This window comes from Protopterus annectens, chromosome 15.part0 (genome assembly GCF_019279795.1).
Source record: "Protopterus annectens isolate FY-2018-M chromosome 15.part0, PAN1.0, whole genome shotgun sequence".
Lineage (NCBI taxonomy): Eukaryota > Metazoa > Chordata > Ceratodontiformes > Protopteridae > Protopterus > Protopterus annectens.
In genome coordinates this window covers 442663608-442675949 of record NC_056749.1, presented here as the reverse complement: position 1 = coordinate 442675949, position 12342 = coordinate 442663608, and the positions used below count along the sequence as shown (strand labels likewise).

At 35.7% G+C, this 12342-nt stretch overlaps 1 protein-coding gene across 1 annotated transcript in view; it reads left to right on the top strand.

Annotated features, from left to right (window-relative positions):
- The window catches only part of LOC122789749 (transforming growth factor beta activator LRRC32-like), a 103451-nt gene that overhangs the window by 27189 nt on the left and 63920 nt on the right, over window positions 1-12342 (top strand). The gene's annotated exons all lie outside the window — the stretch shown is intronic.

Below are 12342 nucleotides of genomic sequence, written 5' to 3'. Positions count from 1 at the left end.
TTTTGAAATAATATACAAATAACAGAAAAATAGTTTGAAGTAGCCAGCCAGCAAAAGACATCCATGATGGATCCATCCATAACTGGCCTTAGACATAGGCCAGTTAGGGGGCCACCTGGGGCACTGCTGTAGCAGGGGTGCTTTTCCAGTATTTATTTGTTTACTTTGTTATAGTAAAAGAATGTTTTTTTAAATATGTTGAATGAACAAAGGAAATAAAACGAAGAGTAAGATAAACTGTGAGAAAAAGGAAGAAAACAAAAATCTGCATGGTGTAGATAGACCAGGATGGGAGCACCAGGTGGTGTGCGGATGCTGTGGACCCCTTTTGCCTAGGGCACCAGATGAAGAAAGGCTGTCTCTGCATCTATCCCCGGAGAAAAAGCTGAAATATTCAGAACATAACCACTTTCCTGTTCACGTCCCTAAGAATTTTCACTATGGTTTCTTGTTCTCTTCAAAATCCTTAACACTCAGCATGCAAGTCACACACACACACACACACACACACACACACACACACACACACACACACACACACACACACACACACACACACACACACAACTTTAGCATTAACTATAAAGCTTAATTTAAAGCTACTGGATTAATATAATTCATAGCATTTATATGCAAAAGATTTGTGTACTTGTGTTTTCTTCTCTTGGGGAAAAAAAGAGTTTATGACGAATATTAAAAATGTTGCTCTCATGTAAGGCCGGAAGATCACCAGTATCGTTACACTGTTGCTGGACTTAGTGCCCTTTTTTGTTAGAATGGAAGGCTAATAATAAGCTGGCATGTTGACACACGCTAATATTTTATCACGAATATCAGTGCTTCAGCCAGTAAGAAAGAATCCCACTAAACAGTGACAGTGCTTTCATTGGCCAGTGAACAAAACTTCTATTTTTAAGTTCTGTGGGTTCTGATCATATGTCAGATCCACATTCTTTATCCACTTCCTTAAATGATGTTTGAAAACAAATTGTCACAGTTGCTATTGTTTGCTTGAACAGAATGATTAATATAACGTTGGCATTCCACCTTCCACATTTGCTTACACATTTCTGGGGAAGCTGAGTCACTCTAATGAAGTCATAATAAACTCTGTAGGGCTTTCACCCATATTAGGAATGATAAGGCATAAGTTTATCATATTTTGTCTGTGTTTTCAAGTTGTATTCTGAAAAAAAAGAAGTTATGCCTGTCATTAGAAATGACATCATATAGTAGCTAAAAATACTGGGAAGATCCCTTTCCTGATGTAATTAAATAATGTAAAAGGACTGCCTGAATAAGAGATGCTGATAATTTAACTTGCACTGCTATTTTTTCAAATTCAAATAAAATAAGGAAGAAATGCATGTAAAATATAGTAGCAGGGTAGAGATAATGGCATGGCACACAATACCTACAGTAGCAAATGTCTAACCAGATGTATTAACATTTATTTACCTTGCTTATGAATTTCAGAATTCCTGTACTTGGTGTGGAAATTCTCCTTTTACAGGCCTTCAGACTCCTGGTAAAGAAGCTGTCTGCTTTTCGTTAACTTTGCTATCATCTTACTTGTACATATGCTGCCCCTCTTTCCAGCACTGCCCACAATCACTGTTTAGACAGTTAAAAATAAATTTAACATGCTCCATGCTTTAACATTTTGGTTTTGATTACAACCCAACCCAGATGGCATGGGTTTGATTAGAGGCCTGGACCTGGAGAAGTTAGCTGGGATGGACAGAAGTGAGCAGCCATGGAAGGAGGAAAGGTGCTGACAACATCCCTTTGCAGGAACACTATCCGTGAAAAGGCTCAAGTAGGGGCTGCCAAAGTCTTTCTGAATTCCTTCTGAGCAGCATGAATGTGGAGAAGTGCATGCTTCCCCTGCTTGGCACACTAGGCTTTCTACTTTGTTTTCTAACCAACAGTTAGAAAGATTACTAGAAACCAGAACATTTCCTAAATCACTGTCCTGTACTCTTACCTGCCTCTCTTCCTGTCGTCAGGTATAGGAGGAAGAAACAAATGATTTAGTAGACAATAAGAGTTTGAAGTGATTAATTGTTGCAGGAGGAAATGAAGATAAATAATATAGAGAATGTTTCCACTGATTCATGTTGAGATCTGTTATTATTATTCGTATGGTTGGTAACTGGATGGCGTCATCAAGAGTCATCTCTAAGGATCTGTCTGTCTGTCAACTGTGCTTACTCTAGAACATAATTTGCATTCTATTGCATTTCATGGTTAAGTTTTGGCAGTTTTCAGTATGTGGTAAATGTTTACAGAATGGCTTTTGTAATTGTTTCCCATAGCTACGCATCGTAAGTGTACTCTTAGGATTCTGCATTGCTCATTTTTTTATCCCTCTTCCTGGATTGGGACCACCATACTGAAGTGATTTATATGCTTTACTAATCCTTAAGGGTATCTCTTTACCCCTGATTTTACTGAAAGCATAGCCAACTGAATCCAGCAGAGGCACAATATCTTAATTTACGTTGAAGTTAAACGCCAAAAAATGTATAGTCATACCCTTCGGGAAAAACAAGGTAACCCCAAGCTACCATATAGGTGGCAATCCACTAAGCACAGAAGAGGTTATCAGGGACCTGGGGACCCAGGTTGACAGTGGCCTTTCTTTTGACACTCACATTGCTAAAGTGGTTAGAAAGACCTTCTACATTGCCCACCTGATCATGAAGGGATTCACATCCAGATCTAGTGAGGTCATTGTTCCCCTGTACTCTTCACTTATCAGACCAATGATCGAGTACAATGCCCCATTCGGGATGTATCTCACCCGACATCTGCAGCAATTGGAGAGACCCCAAAAGTTCCTCACCAAAAGGATAAAGGGACTCCAAAATCTGTCATATGCTGCCAGATTGAAGAAACTCCAGCTCTATTCAGTCGCATACCGTCTGCTCAGAGGTGACATGTGCCTGACATACAAGGCCATGTCCAACCCGGAATTAATGGACATGCTCCACCTCAAAAATCCAAATCCACCAAAACCACTAGAGCAAGCGACTTAAACCTTAGCACGGATATAAATAGGACGTGCTGGAGGGATAGATTTATCACTCAGAGACTCCCTATGCTGTGGAATAAAATCCCGGTCCATGTGAGGCAGAGCACCTCGCTGACTCTGTTCAAGAGAAATCTAGACCTGTGGATGGGAGATCGTAGGTTTACCCCAGGAATCATCTCTGTGTCACTGCTGGACAGAGGCACAACAAACTAATGGGCACAGTATTTTTTCATATAAGGGGTGGCGTAAGCCACAATAATTTGGGCTAGGCTTATAAATGCCTTAGGGCAGATAGCCTAGTATAAACCTATGAACCTATGAACAACTAACTGATAAACATAATTTATATGTATGTACACATGCACAATGCATAGTTTCTATACACACACACACACACAGTCAATTATTATAAAAATGAAGATCAACTAATATATTGATATACTTACTAAGAACTATTTTATCAAGTTGATCACTTATGCACACCAGCATTGTTACTATACTTATTTGCCAGCATGGCACAGTGTAAAGAGTTCAAATTTTCTTTTTAACCTACTGGTGTTAGTTCTTTGACTGATAAGGTCAGCTCTGGCATTTTGATGTCTGGAGCAATTTGTTCCATAGTTGTGAAACAGTACTTTGGAGTGGGGTTGCAACATAATCTAATGTCAGGCCAGGTCTGCCCTTTATGTGGTTCCTCATAGTAAACAGACTGCCTGCTCTCCTTCACCATCCACTCACCTCATGTACACTTAAGATTTTTGGCTGTATATGCTCTAACCACCACTATGACCTGCATAAGCCATAGCATACTTTCCAAACATAATGACTTGTTAGCCCCTATACCGCCTGTAAATTGCCAACTTAGGCCCTCATAGATTGTCTAAAACCTACGTCCCTACTTTGTTCTTAGAAGGGCATTCACAGAACCTGTGCAAAATATCATCTTCCTTTGTCTGATATGCAGAGCATGGTTGCTTTCCAGTGAAGCATTTTGCCACACTATGTGCCAGGGAGCAATATCCATCCATCCAAAATAACATTAACTTTTTGTAAATAAAAACATTACTCCTTCATTTATATACTAAATGGTATAACGTGTAGTGCAAGTTTCCTTGGTTTTCCATATCTGCACAGGGTTGATCTTATTTTACTGACTGCTTTTTTAGGAGAATTCTATAATTCTGTTGCCATTACTCCCTCCCCAGTAAGGTTAAAGAGCTTGTATAGTGGGAAGTAGAGTTGCCATAATAAAAGTTTCAGCCATGATCTTTTTGTAGCATATCCGTGTCTAAGGTAGCTCCACACAGAAGTTGTAGGTGGAGTCTACCTGTCATTCATAACTTGGTGTGAGATTGTAGTCTTTTCACTTTCTACCACTTGAGAAATATCATGAACCCAATGTATACCAACCTTTAACATCTCTATAACTCTCAGCAGGTCATTTTGACACAAAGATCATGGAATCGCCATAGAAAGCCTGCTGGGTCCCATACCAGCTCGAATGGGATTGTTCTCTACAAACCTGTTAAGGCTTTGAAAGTTACCTCAAGGCTCTATGCCAGTAATATATGTATTCAGAAAACTATGTGAGTACCACATCATAGCCCACTGGTACTTAGCATTGGGAATTCTGGACTCTGTGTCCAAATGGGTATGATTGGTGAGTGACTTGCAAAAAAGCTGAGTCATTGTAAATGTAGAATTTCCCGAGTGTGAGGCCCCATGTCCCAGTTGTTTTATGGGGGTAATCTCCATCTCCTTTTATTGGCTCATATAAACTGACTAACCAGCATACCTCTCAACCTCTTAGTGCAAGAAATCTGGACAAAGCCTAACAAAAAGGGGGGACAAAGGCCCAAAAATAGGGACATATTTGAAATATTGCTCTTATAAACTTAGAAAGTTGCTAGATTAGCAGGGTTTGTTTTAACATATATTTTCTGAAGGATTTGAAGTCTGAAACTCAAATGTATGTCATTATTTAGTGATTTCAGTCCTCAGATCATCCCAGTGATTTACCAGAAAATCACAAATTTTAGGAAGAGGAGACCAAAAATATGAGCCAAAAATCTGGGCAGTTGAAAGGTATTCTAACCACTTTCTAGGTGCGACAGAGAATCACATTGCTCTGTTTCATTGGCATACGATGGAACAAGTAAAATTAATGGGGCACTATAAGCATTTTAATTGCTGTGGACCTCCTGTAGGCAACCCATAGCAGAATGCTTCTCTACCATCTCAAATAATGTTTGGAAAAGAAAGGTAGAATCCTTATTATATAAATATATGTTCTCTACTATAAATTCCCCTTTGGCCTTGCAAATCCATTGTGGACATTCATGTTACTCATTAACACTGAAGGCTGGCAAATTACTGTACAGCAAGTGAGTATAACATCTCAAAAGATACACTAATCAGAAAGTATTTCTGACTGTGAGCTCAGGCAAGACTATCTGTCCTGCCAGCAGCCAGTGAGAACACTGAGACACAGCAGAGAGGTTTCAGGACTGTCAGCCACTCATCATGTGCTGAATTGATTGACTAGATTTCTTACCATCATCTGGGTTGCGTTAATAAAATGACTCAGCAAAAATAAAAAGAGCTAACTGGATGCAGCAGGATGACATATCATCAGCTTATGGAAGATGCTCAAAGGAAGATCTAAGACTTGAGATAGAAATGCACCAAGATGGGACAGTGATTTATCTCTCTTCTGATAAGCATAGCATGCATAGGTTCTTCTCTGCTGTACAGACCACTTGTAATCCTGCCTGTCATGGCCCTACTTGCCTTTCATTCTAGAACAGCCTTATTTCTTCTAAGGGAATATGAAAAGGAACAATTTGAAACATTTCCAAATTGAGAAGGCTGATGTCAGCTTCAAAATCTAGGAACATTTTCCTGATTATCCCACCATTGAAGAGATAAGATGTACCACTGAGCAGGCTGGTAACAAAAAAGCAAAGCTGCAGGACAAGCTAGTAAAACAGCTTTCCTGTTTAAGAATGGACAGGCCAGCCCCACTGGCATACAGGGATAAACCCTGAGTACAACCCTCTTGACCCAAGTTTGATTTGCGGTCAGGGGCATACTGGAATGTGACAGGGAGTGCGAGGAGTGGAAAGGCCATACATGCTCCCCTCTACATAGAGGATTCAGATGTGCTTGCTGTTGGTGGGGCCACTCCTGTAGTTGATGTGGGGACTGGGGTTCAGATGGCAACTAGGTGTGTGTGTGTGTGTGTGTGTGTTCGTCCTTGGGGCAGAATTATTTTTCAGTTCTATTCATCATGGCTAGGCCCCTACCCTAACTATTATAACTGGCATCTGAGGATAAGCAGGGCTACACAAACTAAACACCCCATCATCCAGAGAGTAGCTATGGCTTATCTCTGGCCATCACTTTACCAATTAACCCATCATCATCTGGTGACCTTAGCTGCAGGGTTATTCAGTTAATACTGTATGACAATGCAGCAGGATGAGAAGATCATCAGCAGACACTATGCTGCTGGTTGGACATACATCTCTAACATGATCATAGCAATGGAATGAAAAAAGATTCTTTCGGAATGGAGATTTTGAATGACTAGTATTAAAGCTCCACCAGCTAAATTTCCCCTGGGTCTGTCAACAGCATTACTATTTTCAAAAAGCAAGAGAAGCCAGTCTGTAGAACTTATTATGGCATTGTCTTAATCAGTACAATCCCCTTCTCATAGCTGGAGTGCTTCCTGAATCTGACTATTGATTGATACTGAATGTGGAACTGCAGATTTGGCCTTCATTGCTTGTAAATAAAGGAAAAGAGACAAAAACAATGATATGGCTTAAACATATGTACTTCACTGATGTACTAAAAACGTTCATCTCCATCATTTACGAGTCTTTGTGAAGGTACTGGCAAGATTTTGTAAGTTACAAAATTCATCAAAACTTTTAAGGATTTTGCATGACTTAATAATAGCCAGTTCTCAAAAAATATTCCAAGACTGATGCTTTCACAAACCAATCTAAGGTCAAGCAACATTCTCTCTCTTTACCCTGACTTTTATCTCTTTTTAAATAGTCATTTTTACAGTCAGTTAAGCCTATCTACACATTTGGTCATGCTCATTTGCAAACCAAAGTTTCAAGTCATCTACTAGTGATTTACATTTCAACATTTCAATGTGATGCTACATTTCAACATAATAGTGGCAGCATGCAGACTACTGTAAGGTAAGTAAAAGGTATATGTCCTTTTCCCTACTGTTGTGTGATCCTGGAGTTAGTATATATAGTTGGGGGGGTGAGGCACAGGCCCCCACCTAGTTTGGTTTTATATCATCTGGTTTCTGTTAAGATGGTATGTAAGTAGTGTTTAAGTTCTGGAAAGAGTTAAGTCATTGGTTTTGTAAGTGTGCATGTCTATGGTTTACAATTTAGTATGTTGAAATGTAGCATTGTAATTTTTCAGTATTATGAGTTTCAGTCAAATGAGTTTTCAGTATTTTGAAATTTCACTATTATGGTCTTGGTCAAATGAAATTCAGTCAAATGAAATTTCAGTCATATGAAATAAACCCCTCAAAACATATCTTTCACCAGTCCTCTACCTAGTATCGCCAAAGAGCAGGTCATAACCGCACTCGCCATGCTGAAAAACATAACCTCTATGGGACGGGATAACATCCCAGACTGCCTACTGAATGATCTAAAATAGGACCTAGTGGAACCACTTGGCACTGTCTTCAACCACAGTCTAAGTACTGGCTTTGTCCCAGCAGAGTGGAAAACAGCAGCAGTGATTCCTTTGTAATAAGAGGTTCCAGCACCCAGCCCTGGGAACTATAGACCCATAAGCAGTCTAACTAGCCTCATCTGCAAGGCCATGGAGACAATCATCAAGGACTTTATCAACAAAGAAATAGGTATCCTTCAAACTCTTTACCCGACCCAGTTTGGCTTCGCTAAGAGTAGATCATGATTATTAAACCTGGCGGACTTCTTCGAGAATGTCACCAAAGTCCTGGATGAAGGAAAAATTCTGCGGTCTCATCTAAACAGCCTTTTTTTTTGCCCTGCACCCTCTCTCAAGGAAGCAAGAAATACCCTGCTTTCCACTGTGCTGTTCCTGATATAGTCTCTAAGAGCCTACCTTCCTTTTTTTTTTTCAAAACAGGTTTATTGTTTTAACATATAAGAGAAATATCATAACAATTTTATACAAGTAATTAAAAATAGGTATTATTATAATATTCAACAAAACAACTAAAGTATTTACAAAGACATCCACTACAATCAGATCAATTAATTAAACTAAAATACCATGCTATTGAAATTAAAATTTTTTTAACAAATTTTGTAAATTATCCCATACAATAAAATAAGATGTTTTTCTATTTGTTCTAGTCCTAATTGTGTTTATTTCCATATGGCACACTATATTCATAACATTTTTAAATTCATTGAACGAAGGAGGTGTATCTGAAATCCAATTTCTAGTTATTATTTTCCTAGCCACTACTAGAATAGACCATAACAAGGGAAGCTTAACCTTTTTAACACTTTGAGGTACAGGTGTGTTGAGTAATATAAGAGATTTAGAAATAATGAAATTATCTGTAAAAGAGCCTGCAAAAATTCATTAATTGACTTCCAGTATTCTTTCAATTTTATACAGTCATAAAACATATGAGCCCAGTCAGCATTAATTTCTACATTACATCTCTTACATAGATTATCTTTATTATTTATTTTATTCATCATCAAAGGTGTATAAAATGATCTATGTAAAAATTTCCATGTATAAAGTCTCCAGACAATGGAAGACGTAGTTCTATAAGCAGATTCCAATATATATTGTTTATCTTGTTGATTTGGTGGGTCCCCATTAATAGAAGTGAAATAATTCCAGTATGAATCTACACTGTAAAAAGTTTCTTGTCTGTAACTTTATGTATGTATGAAAGTTTACCTTTATCAGAAACTTTATGTTGTAAATTTAATATCAAGTAATCAATCAGTGTTGGAATAGATTCTTTAACAGTTATAGACATTAAATCTATTTTATTAATGAGATGTTGTCTAAATGTCTGAACCTCTAACCAGCAAGTTTCTCTTAGATCAAATTCTTGTTTTAAGAAATCTAGATTTTTAACTTTATTATCAGATATCAACTGATACCAGTACTTTAGATCATTATCTATAGCTAAATGAGTTCCTTCAGAAGTAGAGGACAAAAGCATACCCTGAGTATACATTATAGGAAATACAATAAAATTCCATTCCCTATACTTAGGGTGCATGAATATAAAGTTACGATAACTAATAATAATATTTAATGGGTAACAAACCATATGTTTAGGTGTAATAGGTGAAGTACAAAATTCCTTTAGTAACCATAACATGGAGTTATTTACAATCATATTTTTATGTGTTAAGGAGATTTTCATGAAGTGTATACTAATTAGCTCCCAATAATCTTTCCATTTTGTGACATATGACTGATCTATTAATAAAGTAATAACTTTTACAATAGAAGAGATAGTATATAAATTAAAGTCTGGAAAAGAAATACCCCCCTTGAGACCAGCTATTAGTATGTTTCTTTAATGCAATCCTAGGTCTATTAGGTGCCCATAAGAAATGTAACATTAGTGTGTTCAGTTTCTTGATAATTATTTTTGTAGGTGGAAGTATTATTGATTGTATTAAGTATAAAATCTTGGGGAATATTATCATTTTAATAATTGTAAGTCTCTCCTCCATAGTAAAAACATATTATTCCAGGTATTAAAAAGATTTTGTATATTAAGAAAACAGGTATTATAATTATTATATATAATAGATTTAATATCTTTAGATAGTATTATACCTAAATAAGTTATCTGACCTGAATTGGGTACATATTTAGTAAAATCACTAATGAGAATATTTTTTGTGTATATATAGGTAGTATTTTAGTTTTTCTTCATTGAATATTAAACCAGAAATACTTTTAAAATTCATCATGTTATCAAATAGAGACTGTATAGAAGAATTAGATCCTGCTGATGTAATTAGAACATCATCTGCAAAAGTTGAATTTTGGATGTTGTATTTTCATCTATTTCAAAACCCTCTATGTCAGTACTGTTTCTGATCAAATTAGCCCAAGGCTCCATTACTAAAGTGAATAATAGTGGAGAAAGTGGACATCCTTGTTTTGTACCTTTAAGAATGGGTATTTTTTGTGAAACATATGTTCCTACCTTAATATAAGCCAACGTTCCTTTGTATAAATGTTCAATTAGATTTACAAATGCATCCGAGAAGTTTGTGCACTTCATTAAGGTAAACAGATAGTCCCAACTTAATGACTCAAATGCTGAACTTATATCAAGACTAATAAGGGTTAAATCTTTCTTTTTCCTATTTGCAAAATCTATTAATGTTAAAGTTCTTCTTATATTATCAAAAGTATTTCTATTTACAATGAAGCCTGTCTGATCTATATCTATAATGCCGGGAATGATTGTCTTCAATCTATCAGCAAAGATATTCATAAACATTTTATAATCAACATTAAGTAATGAGATGGGCCGATATGAAGAACATCTAGTTGGATCTTTATTAGGTTTTAAAATTGGCGAAATAAATGTATATTGCCAAGATGGGGGGGGGTTATTAACTCAGTTTGGGCCAAAATAAAAACCTTATGTATTAATGAATATGTATTTTAGAAAGGATTTTATATATCTCTGGTATAATACCATCATTACCCGGTGCTTTGTTTGATTTAAGCTTATTAATTTGTGTAATAACTTCTGTATATGAAATACTCTTGTCCAATAGTTTAATCTGTTGTTTATTAAGCTTTTTATTCATATTTGTGGTTATAAACTCCTTTATTTTATCTTTAGGTTCCATGTTAATATTATTATGGTTAATTTTGTGAAAGTGATTTCTAAATTCATCTAGTATTTCTGGTATACTAGAAACATTCTTCTTTTTCCTTAGAGAAAAGATTTCTTTGATATGGTTTTGTTTATTCAACCTTTTGTTTTATTTTTAAGTCTATGTAAGTATTTGGGGCTTATAGAATAAGACAAAAACTTGTATTTCTCTAAAGTTATTTTAACTTTATGAGTTAAAATTTCTTTGTATTTCTCATTTAGTTTGTTTATTTCTTCAATAACTTTCTTGTCCATAATATTTTCTTTATTATTATGTTTATAAGAGTCTAATTTACTTTGAATATCTAACAATTTCTTATCCCAAGATTTCCTTTTATTATTATACCATCTGATACTTTGTCCATATAGATATGATTTTAAGGCATCCCAAACATAAACAATGGAGACTTCAGGAATGTTATTTATGTCTAAAAAATAAACAAGCCACAAATGTCACAGCTCTCAGAAGGAAGTCCGACAGCGAGAAAAAAGAAAAAATATAACTAAAATCATTCACCATACACGCTGTACGTAAAACAGTGTCAAAATGAAAAAATAGTCTATGTGCTGCTGAGACAAGCACACTTACTGTTCAAATGGAAATCAACATCAGAAATGGCAGTCATCAACTTCATTAAGATAAAGCAGCTTTATTGACAGAAATAAAGTGAGCGCTTTTCGCCGGCTTTTTCAAACTTTTACAACTTCTTATATTGATGCAATCTTAAATAGTCAATGCTGACCAATCACAACTAAATTCATTGGTAGGCTTCAAAGCGCTATTAAAAGGTATATATACCATATATTCAGACATCTCTTCATATGCAATTAAGTGAATTAGTATAAAATACATATGATTTGCAAATTAAAAATCATTCATTCTAACCTCCATATTAATACATAATGTGCTGAACTATAGATCTGTGATTAATACATATAAAAAAGCATAAATCTATAACTTAAAAAGTATATATAATTTTTTAAAAATTACTTAAGAAATGCAAAAACACATTTATGTGCATTTAAAACACTTTTGTCTCACATATACATCAGCATCAAACATGCACATACTCCAATTTTATACAAAAACATAAATATTATTGTATAAAAAATAAAATGCATATCTAAAATGGAGACTCATCTATGTGCTTTATCATTTAGTCCAGGTGGATCATAACTTGTGATCTGATGTTGTTTCTAAGTATACAATCATCATTTCATCATATCCCCCTCTATAAATTTTATTCCTGCTGTCTATTTATTTCTTGTTATAAGAAAGTCATCGGGTTATATATCTGGAGGCTCTTATAGTGCGTTTCGATGACACAATGCGATGTATGGAAGGAGGTGTTTGAAAGTCCATTATAAACATATAACCCACTAACTC